The following is an 8,660-nucleotide window of genomic DNA, read 5'->3' as shown; positions in this document are numbered from 1 at the left end:
TGAAAAATAAACAATAAAATGTTAGGCTAGGACGTAACAAATGTATGGCCATATGCTAGTACATAAGAGACATATGGCCATAATATTAGAGCATGAAACAATGACCAAGATATGTCAACATTAAATCAATTGGACATGAACACAGGAGGAAAATCAAATATGATTGCCCAAATGGATAATTTAAAATAGAACCAATTTCGTGTCAATGTGTTCAACAAGCATTAGTTTGGGCATCAACACATGCACCCATATCGGCACAAATACAAGTTGTGCATAGTGCTCAAACTAGCATCAAACTCTTTTGTTGAGTGTAGAATACACCCTTAGTAGCGTCAACCCAATAAATAGAACCTAAGTTTCAAAAGTATGGAGGAGAAATGCATTAAAATAGTGTGTAGAAGAAAAGAAGGAAACCAAAAAGGGAGTGACCTAGATTTATTAGCCGATAGACTATTTGTGGGAGGAATTTAATTTTTTGATAGAAATGTTGTCAATAATCATCATTTTTTGAGTTTTATTCTCTCTTTTTTTAATATGATTTTATAATCTTAATTTCAATTTGTTCATTTTAAAATAATATTAAATTAGAAATTTGCAAAAAATAAATCTTGCTAGCATGCATAAACATGTCCATAATATTAATGATTTTATAGCAAGTTTCTCAATTTTGTTGCTTGAAAATTTTTTTAAAGGATTTTCTTTGTTTCATTTCTTATCAAATTTTTTAAAATTCTCAGGAATGGCAGTCAAGCGGCATACTCCATTAAATTGCTCATATCTGGTTTCCTCCAATTCTCTAATATTTTCTTTTGAATTTGTTCTTATGTTACATTTGTCACAAAATAATGTGCACTTTGTGTGAGCTTATGCAGTTCAAATGCATTGAGTTTTTAGTTGCGTTTCAGAAGCTTTTTTCAAATCATAAAAAATCAAAATACATTGAAATTGAAATTGTTTTAAAGGCTGAATCTTAAATCTTGGCATTGCTTCTTTATTTAGTTGTATAGCGCATAGTGAATATTAGATTTGACAATGGTTTTTTTGGTTAAGGAGATTTGACAATGGTTTTTTAAGATTAATTTTATGGAAACTTTGCTTGTTGTTTGATTTGACTTTTTTATTTTCTTTTTCAATTCAGTTATTTTATTCATCTATCTTAGTAGCTTCAATTTGTAAAATAATTTGGTTGTTTTTTCGCCCATAAAAAATACTTATAAAGTAGGTGCTATAAAAAAAAATTGAAATTTAAAATCTTTTTCGATAAAGCTTAATTGTTAATAATTGATTTTTTTATGTTTAATCATATTTATCTTAAATAGTTAAAATATCACAATTTCATAATAATGAGATTTTTTAAGTTATATAGAGAAATTTGTTATATTTTTTTATTAAAATAAATAATAATTTTATTTTCATTAAAATAATATATACGTATCTTTTTTACAATTGTTAATTTTTTTAATTTTCTTGGTATTGTATAGTCAAGTGTAGATTAACAATTATTGAAGGTTTAAAAAATTAATATGTTGATAAAAAATTGAAACTTTTTAAAGCAATAATTAATTAAGTTATTTTATCACCTCTTTCCAACATATTTTTCAAGTTGATTTTTTATTCAGTCTTGTTCCTATATCTAATATATCTCGAGTAACTCTTTATCAATATGTTGTAAGTTTAATGGAGACCATCTTTTTTTTAAATTAACAATTGTGACCAATTTTCTTCATTCTACAAAACAAATCTTTCTATCACTCATCGTTGCACCTAAAAAATTGTGCAAATACTAATTGTAGTGGTTTGAGAATGCCTCATGTTTCACCATATGTTGCAAGGATGAAAAATATATTCATAGACACATCATATGTTGAGGCACCTAGGATGGCAAAACCTAAACCTGAGAAAACGAAGATCTCAAAAACTAAGAATGTTAGAAATAAAGATCTTGAGGAAGATATCCAAAACCCAATGGCCTCAAAGAACGAGCACTACAAAGAAAGAATAGTACCAGATATACCCAAGTTGGTTCCAAAATTTTGGATTGTGACTTACCTCAACTCTTTGTGCCAAATGTTTATCCATGCTTAGAGTTAATTGAAGCAATGGTAGGGAATTTAACTACAAAAACTAACATTATCAAATAGGGTGAGATGAAAGTGATCATAAGCCCAAATATGCTAAGGATCATGCTTTGAATTCACCATGATCTAAAGAACACAGTGCTCTTTGACAAAACAAAGCTTCAAGCAACGGGCTCACATGATTTCTTGGAGCCCGAATTACAAATCAAGCTCCCTGTTAGACCAAGATTTTTTATTTTCCTTTTAGAATTCAAAGGTGACTGAAAGGATATTTTCTCTATGTTGGCTTTCAGTTGTGACATGGAAGGACATGATATTGTAGAGGAATTCCATTTGGCCATGGCATATCAATTGAAATATCTCTCAGCCCCTAATTTATGGTGTGATTTTATTGATGCTATCACACATGACATAGACCAACAACTTGGATGTTTTCAAATATCACCTATTTTTTAGTATCAATATCTCTTGGTACAGATGCTTTTATATCATAACATTGGTTTCTTTATGAGGTTCTTGAATCTAGATATGGGAGATAGAGCCAGAAGGTGAAAGAATATTTCTATTTGGACTTCAATTTTAGATAGGCCATATAATTATGATCATTTCTTGCTATACTTTTTGAGACGTATCATGCATGTCTTTTCAGATCACTTTAATGAGGGCAAGCTCATTGTGGCTTAGATAGCTTGGTCACAAAGGTGTATACTTCATGTCGATTGGTGTTATGGAACCAACTTTACTATAATTAGGGCTCATGGTTTCATAGAGAACCCATTTTAACTTCCTTCTTTTTGTTCCAAACTGATTCTTAGCCCTAGATGTTTTTAGATAGATCACTATAATTCATGATATAACGGGTACAGGAAAGAAAAAACTATGATTTACAAAGCTCCAGTTGCATTTGGTGTTGTGACCTTAAACAAACAAAAAGTTGACCTCTTGTTGAAATCAAAACTAGGTCAACTTATTATTTTTTCTTATTCTATGATTTATGGGATTTTGACCTGGAAAACTATGTATCACATAGACTTAATGTTGTCTTTCACCAACTCGGACCACACTGGGAGGAAAGAAATATTCATGTTCAACGATGATCAATTTTTTTTAATTGACTTACCCTCTAAGCATGTTAGTTTGTGACCTCCTTGGCTATACTTTTATGAGGTGAAGGTTGTGTATGATCCCACCATTAAGATATCCCCAAATTTCAATAAGATTGTGAAAGGGGAGGATTAGAAGATAAACTTGTTTCCTTCTAGATTTATTGGCAAGAAACCAAACAATGTTTTTGATTAAGATAAATAGATTTTGAAGGGTGCCTAAAACCCTGTACAAGTCTAAAGATTTTCAATAAGTTTAGATACAAAGATACAACAAACAAAGGTAGAATTGGTCACCCCCCGAACATAGGGTAACCAAGGTGACAAAAAGCCTATCACCAACCAAAAGTAAAGATCCAACCAAGGGGGCAGAGCCAGATATATCACGATTTGCCCTTTGATTTAGAGCCTCCCTTGCACGATTAGAGGTTCATTTCTAAAGGAGGAGCAAATGGTCTAGTGTTCTTTCTTTTTATCGTAGTTCAACGATCCTCCACCTTAGTTGCCTCAGCAATCCAATCCTCAGAAGAATCTGAACAATGAAGCCCAGGGGAATCTGAAACACCAACAAACTTCCTAGAAGAGCCTGTTGCCAACTGGCCCCCCATAGAACTAGGAGGAAGGATAGGGGCAAGGGCAGGAGAGGGTAAAGGGTCCTAGCCCCCAACAAGACCAGGAGGAACATCCAGTACTAGGGCAAGAGAAGGAACAAGAACCTCCTCTAACACCAGCACTGAAAGATCATCAGCAAAGGAGACATTCACAGATAGAACCGTTGAATCCAGAGGTGCATCACTGGACTTAACCACTGTATAGTGTTTAGAAGAGGCCCTTGACCACCATGAAGGTGGTAACCTGGATTTAGTCTTTGCAGTAGCACAGCGAGCAACAATGTGACCAGTCTTATGACATTTTCTACAGCGAAAAGGGATACCTTCATAATCCAAAATTAGGGTCCAAGAGCCCTGCAAAGGATCCAAACAAACCTTCTCAGGAAGGCCCTTGAAAATATCCATCTCTACAAAAAATCAAGCATATGTCAAATAAAGGATATCCGAAGTGTCTGATTCCACATACAAAAAATCACCAATGGCAGCCCCAATAGCTTCATAAACTGAATCTAGCCAGAGATGCATCGGGAGGTTCGGTATTTGGACCCAAATAGGAACCCTATTAAAGGATTTAGTTACCAGATCAAAATCCATATGCCACGGTTTGGCCATAAGAAGATATCTATCCTCTCATGAAAAGTAGTTATTGCACAAAATAGTCTTCTTGTCTTTAACAGAATTAAACTTTACTATGAAAAACCTTTAGCCACCAGAAAGATGTGGACCTCACTATCTAAAATAGGCTCCCAATGCTTTTAAATCCAAGCATGAAGCTTAGAAAGAGAGGGCCAAAATCCCTAAAATCTAAAGATAGCAACAAAAGAAGAGAGCTCATCTGTCGTACCTAAAATATTATCGATTGTTTTAGAGTCCAAGAGTACCCTTATAGGATTTTAAATGCATACAAGGGAAAATTCACGGGGACGAGAAGGCCCAAAAATAGCTTGAGCACCATGAAGACCCACCTCAAATGCAGCCACATCGACATAAGAGGCAGATCTACCCCCAGAAGGCATAGTAGAAGCTGACCTAGAACCAGCAACAGTGGTAGGAGGCATTGCACTCCCACACCCTGAACCTATAGCCAACAAGTAGCTACCTACAACCAAACCACTCCCACACCCTGAACCAGTAGCCAAAGGACTACACCCAGCAGCCATAGCCAAGACTGAGAGGCAACAAAAAATGCAACACCTGGATGAACTGGAACACGAGCAAGACTAGAGGCCACGTCAAGAGCAAAACTGACCAGTGTCAACAGCAAAGCATATAGGCCAGTAGCCACAGCAAGGGCTATGAGCACCGACCTACGTCCATCCACAGCTAGGTCATGCACAGACTCACGATGCACTATAGAAACCAAACAATGTTACATCCTTATAATAAAACTAATTCAGATGGGGCATTCAAAAAGTTATGGTATGTCAATCAAAAAGAAGCTTCTAGTCTTGGAAGTTCCAAACAAGAGGAATTGGATCCCTACATTCCTAAGCTTCTCTAAGGAAGATAAGCAGAGCCTATATAGCAAAAGAAGAAATCTATAGAGGCAATAGCACCTCAAATGACATGGAAGCATAGTAAGACACTAGAACTTCATGGGGAACAGAGTCCCATAGATTTTTCTTCAAAAAATTATGGTCCAAGAAAAGAAGAAACTTGAAGCCCAACTCTTCTCTAGTGGAGAGAAGTAGAAAAGTACACAAAATCAGTACCAAGGTGTCAGAGGGAGAAAAAGGAGGAACCAATCCTAGTTGTACACAAGAAAGTAACATGTCGCCAAAAGTTCCTTAGGTAATATTTTCTCATAACCCTCTTCACTTCTCAATCTTCATTTTTTTTAGCATTAGAATCTACAATTTCATATGTTCGGGACATGTTGACCCCTATATTGCAAAGCTAGATTTCAACTCTAGTCTGTTATCTTTTTGCCTCCATGTACAAAATTTATCCCTGCATTTTCTCCTTTCAATCTAAGCTCCCCAATGACAATTACCCTAGGAACCCCTTCTAAAAAAACCTTAGGAAAATTTCCTTTAGTCCCTCTTCTAACTTATCTAGTTGTTGGGCAAAAATGTATTCCCCATAATGTTTTAGAGACCCATTTCAATAGCACCAAGTAGGCTAGGTTAGGTAAAATGCAGAAAATGAGAAATAGAGAAGATAATCAACCATCTACTACCAATTTTAGCTCCCTCTATTATGAAAAAGTAAAGTTTTCATTGTGGTATCCAGAGTCCCAAATGTTCAATAAAATCTCAAAATCCAAATGCTTCTTGAGTATAATACGTACACATCCACCTTGGTTCTCAAACTTGAAAATCCTTGAGACAAGGTTTATTTGATGGAGGAGTCTCATAGGGTGGTATTTGTTAATTACCTAAAACTTAATCAAAATATGGAGAAGAATGAAAATCACCTACATAATGTAAAGAACATTGTGGATAACTATAAGGTGAAGATTAAGGCCCTTGAGAGATATTGCAATACTTCAAAATGATCTTTGTGAGAAAGCCTCTAAGGAGCTTGAACATGAAAGAGAAAATTTTGAGAAGGTTAGTGAGGAACTAGATAGAGTCAAGCTAGTGGCAGATGAGAAGAAAGTGAGTTTGTCCCAACAATTGCATACCAAGGGGCAAGAGTTATCCCAATTCAGGTAGTCCTTGAATGATATCATGAAAAGATTGAAGGACAAGGATGACAGAGTAGATAGAGAGTGGTGGGAGTTTGCTTAGCATTTCTCTAAATTGCAAGATCATTCAATGACTCAAAGAGAGTGGGAAGCTCTAAATGGCTTGCAGGAGTGGCCTAGACAAATGGTCTAGAAGGACAATGAGCTAGTGACTATCATAATGCAACATGCACAAATAGAGTGGGATCTATGAATGAATTAAATGCATTTAGAAGAAAAGATTCAAATATTAAAGGATACATTGGCACTAGAGCAAGAAAATTCTCAAACTGTATTGGATGTCATGAGTTCTAGAGAGAAGTTAGCAGAACACCAACAAGAAGTGTTGAACATATAGTATGAATTATTAAGTTGGAAGAGGTTGTTAGGGATAGGGATAACCAAATACATAATTATAGATCCCCACCAAATTCCCTACCTCAAAAATTTGTATGATGTTGGTACAAGATCTTCATTTTTCTTTTTTGAGATAGTATTGAGGCATCCACAGTGGGCCTAATGCCAATTTTCAAGTTTGTGGTTGATGTTGCAAAATTAAGTGTTGAAGTAGAAACCTTAATAGGGGCAAACTAGGAAGAGATAGCTTCTAAAATAGAAGTAGAGAATTTTTTTGACAATTTGTATAAAGATGATAATTGCATTTTGTCATCAATTGAGACCACAGATCGAAGGATTGCAGAAGGAAAGGCTAGGTAATTCCTTGAATGTGGTGAGGCATTTGCACATGCCAGAGAGTGCCTCAAAATGCTAAAGTCTTCCATCACATGAAGAGAATGAAAATTGATGCATTTATACAAGTTAGCCTATCTTTGCCAATTAGATCAAATGGATCATTGTTAAGGGAAGAAAAGGTTAAGAAATTGATGGAACAAAATGGAAAGATCACTCTTATGAATAGATCTCAGTCCTTGACCTTGAATTTTCTCAAGTCAAAGTGGTTATGGACCCTCGACTTTCCTTACTTCATCCTGGAGGTAGCAAGAAACATTTCAATTAGGTTCACATTTTGAGAAAATATCACAATCTATAATGTTTTCTAAGACTTATCCCACAACTTCACAACTTATGAAGGTTGGGCTCCTTTTTAGTCCATCCTAGCCATGCTATAAAAAAATTATATTTTCTCTCCTCCCCTTCTTTTTGCAGGTGGCATAGTTTTTTATTCGAACCTTAGAAGAAAGTTCCCCATGAGTCACTAGTTATCTAAATATCTATACATATAGTCTTAGATAAGTGTTGCATTCATCCACTTGGACCTTCTTTTCTTTTGGCCAAAGAGTCATGTTGGTGCATGCTCCTTTTGTTTCTTTGGCCATTGTTTTTTATTTCTAGGTACATGTGTAATGTTTGCATAACTATGAAGGCAATGGTGTGGGTTTTTCTTGCTAGAAACCCCATTGTTGTGACATGTGTCAGGGGAATTCAGAATAGGTTACCATCCATTTAATGGAAAATGATTATGCCTAATGGAATATTGTTCTTCTGGATGCATGTCATGATTGTCTTTTACCAATTTTTTGATGGCAATTTCTTTGTCATTTGGCATTGATGACATTTCTGTGTGGTTGCCTTTCCAGTGCACGAAATTGATTTGGGAAATATTTTCTGGTTATAGTTGGTCATTAGAAGAGGGGAAGTTTGTTCTTTTTTATGAGGTTGGATTTTTACTACAATCAAACAAAGGATGGTCATTTTACCAGTAAGACTATTTGTTTCTTGATACTACTCTAAGATAAAATGCTTGAAGACTTTGTTTCTATTTCATCTATGTTAATTGAAACTTTAATTGTCTTCACTTTAGTCTTTCATATTTTAGTTAATAATAAATATACCTAGAATCTATGTCATTTTGATTTATGGTTGTCTTATTAGACTAGCATTTTTGTTTGAATTTTTTTTTGTGATGGACCATGCTAAATACTCTTCCACATAGAAGTGATCAAATATCAAAAAGAGTTCCATATCTCTAATATTTTCAAGAACAAATGGATGAATAGGATATTGTTGAATGCATTTATTGTTTCCCAGATTTTACAAATGCACCTATGAAATGATATTAATATTTTAGCCAGTGTTTAAGATCTAGCTATTTTGTTCTCATTTTCAACAATGAAGGGATTGTAATATTATATGTCAAATTATGAGATAGTGTTTGCATTCTAATTTGAATTGTTCAGGT

The sequence above is a fragment of the Cupressus sempervirens genome, chromosome 8, assembly GCF_028749045.1.
Source record: "Cupressus sempervirens isolate cs-2001-9-10 chromosome 8, ASM2874904v1, whole genome shotgun sequence".
Taxonomy (NCBI): domain Eukaryota; kingdom Viridiplantae; phylum Streptophyta; class Pinopsida; order Cupressales; family Cupressaceae; genus Cupressus; species Cupressus sempervirens.
The sequence above is the reverse complement of the archived record's forward strand: the minus strand, read 5'-3'. Positions refer to the sequence as shown.